This window comes from Elephantulus edwardii, unplaced genomic scaffold (assembly GCF_000299155.1).
Source record: "Elephantulus edwardii isolate Elephantulus edwardi_28Jun2011 unplaced genomic scaffold, EleEdw1.0 scaffold00134, whole genome shotgun sequence".
Taxonomy (NCBI): domain Eukaryota; kingdom Metazoa; phylum Chordata; class Mammalia; order Macroscelidea; family Macroscelididae; genus Elephantulus; species Elephantulus edwardii.
Window position 1 is genome coordinate 6,078,528 of NW_006399884.1, and position 2,475 is coordinate 6,081,002.

Consider the following 2,475-nt stretch of genomic DNA (forward strand, 5'->3'; position numbering starts at 1 on the left):
AATGAATGGAAATTAAAAAAATTAAATTAAATTTTAAAAAATCTCCTTTTCAGACCTAGGGAATTCTTCATCGTTTCTGTTTTAATAGCTTGAAATTCTCCCTGGGGTCTTAAGCTCTTTAAGTATTTCTAGGTTGCCAGATTCCCTCTGTTGGTGCTCCGGGAAGCCAATTTCCCTCAGAAGCCCGGGAGAGTAGCTGGGATCCATCCTTCTCACATTCCTGGCATCACACTGAAGGCTGCCAGCTCCCACTGCTGGAATCCCAGGGGTGGGCGCATGTCTCAGAGCGAGGCTGCAGTTGCTGAACACCCCTCCAATGAGGGAGAAGCCCCTTCACCAGCTTGTCCCCAGACTTGAGAGAGAAGTGACGCAAAGAAACAGAGTCATTTCCAGATAATATCTATCTTGAGTGGATGGAAACCCTCCCTGTTCCTTACAGTGAGAAATCTGCTGGCTTGAAAGTTAGTGCTCAGCTAGTAACTCAAAGCTGGTGTTTTGGGCCCAGCAGTGGGTCTGAGGAATAAAGGCCTGGTGATTCTTTTCCACAAATCACAGCCTAAGGAAACACTGCAAGGCAGTTCTACTTCGTCACATGGGGTTTCTGGGTCAGATGTCACCTAATAACAATAGTTTAAAAGGGAGGACCCCCTAAGTCAGATAATTTTATGTTTTCAGGTCTAGCCAGAAGGAAGGAGCCCTGGTGGTGCATTAAGCATTGTGTTGCTAACTGAGAGATCAAGGGTTTAAATCCACCTGCTGCTCCAGGAGAGAAAGCCCATAGCCTTGGAAACCCCATGGGGTGGGTTGACTCTGTCCTACCAGGAGGGTGGCTGTGAGTCAGAACAGACTTGATAGGGAGGAGAAGGGAGCTCAGAGTGGACAGATGAGCCAGTGAAGTGTTGCTTCCCTCTTATGAAGACAAGCCAAAGATTAACCACATGTATATTCAGGACTTTAGTGTCTTATTTTCTTCCAATAATGGTTTCTTTAAGAAAATGACCCAGATACACAAACCTATGTTTTCACTAGAAATGAAATACTCTGAGCTGATAAGAAATAGAACACATTTATATTTATAGAGGGCATTGGCACCTTACTTGGCTAACCCTAAAATCATGGAGAGCATGATAATTTGCCAGTACCTTGGAAATGACAAGGAGGTCTCTTGGCCAAAGAATCTGGTTGAAGTTTGAACACACCAGCCACTCCTTGCGAGAGGATGACGCAGTCACCCTTTGTAAAGAAGACAGTCATAGACACCCAAGGGGCAGTTTCACTCTGTCCCACAAGGCCAGTATGAGTTAGAATTGACATGATGGCTGTGGATTTGGGCTTTTAATTTATTTTGGTTTTGAAATGGACAGGAGAGGCTAATATTACATAATATCTAAAGAATGCCTTATTATTAACGGGAAAAAGAAAACGGTTATTTGCAGGCCAAGTGTTTATTCCGAGATTTTCTTTTTTAATAAAGGCATTCTAGTTTTCAAATCATTGTAACATACAGAAAGAAGCCCTAGTACTAAGAAGCAATGATGTCAGTCTGGAAACTAAGGTGCGCCTAGGCCATGGTCTTTGTAATTACTTGCTATGCATCAGAGAGCTGGACAATGACTAAGGATGACAGAAGAAGAATTGATGCCTTAGAGCTGTGGCTCTTGAGAAGAGTCTTGAACATAACATGGATTGCCAAGAAAACAAATAGGTTTGTCTTGGAGAGGGTGAAAGCAAGTTCCTTCTTGGAGGCTGGGATTTTGAAGCTCTGTCTCATATACTTGGGGCACATGGCCAGGAGGGAGAAGGACATCATGGTTGGAAGGGTGGAGGGACAGTGCAGGAGAGGGAGACCCCAGGTGAGATGGATTGATACAGTATCTAGGGCAATGAGGGTAGATGTGTTGGAGTCAGTGAGACTGGCTCAGGACATGGCAGACTTCAGAGCTGTTGTACATAAGTTTGCTGTGAGTCACAGGCTACTCAATAGCACATAACGACAACAAATTTTTTTCAAATAACTGTGACATAGAGAAAGGAGACCCAGTAGAACAAAGGTTAAGTGCTTGGCTGCTAATCAAAAAGTTGGCATTCAAACTCACCACTGACTCACTAGGAGAAAGGTGTTCTGCTAATGTAGAGATCAAAGTAAACTTAACCCATTGCTGCTGAGTCAATGTCAACTCACTGGAATCCTCTGTTGGCTTTTCCAAGCCATAAATATTTACAGAGCATGCTGGTTTATCAATCTTCTAAGGAGCACTGGGTAGATTTGAATCACCAACCATTGGGTGAGCAATCCAATATGTAACATAGAATGGTATCACATCCTAGAGCACCCTCCGGGATGGTTCTCCTCTGTCCCATGTGACTGCTGAGTCAGAAACAACTGGGAAGCTCTCAACAAGTCCTACCTCACAGAGGATCAAATGATGGAAAAGTGTCTCAGAGGTCATAAAATGGGCCCATGGAAAAGTATCT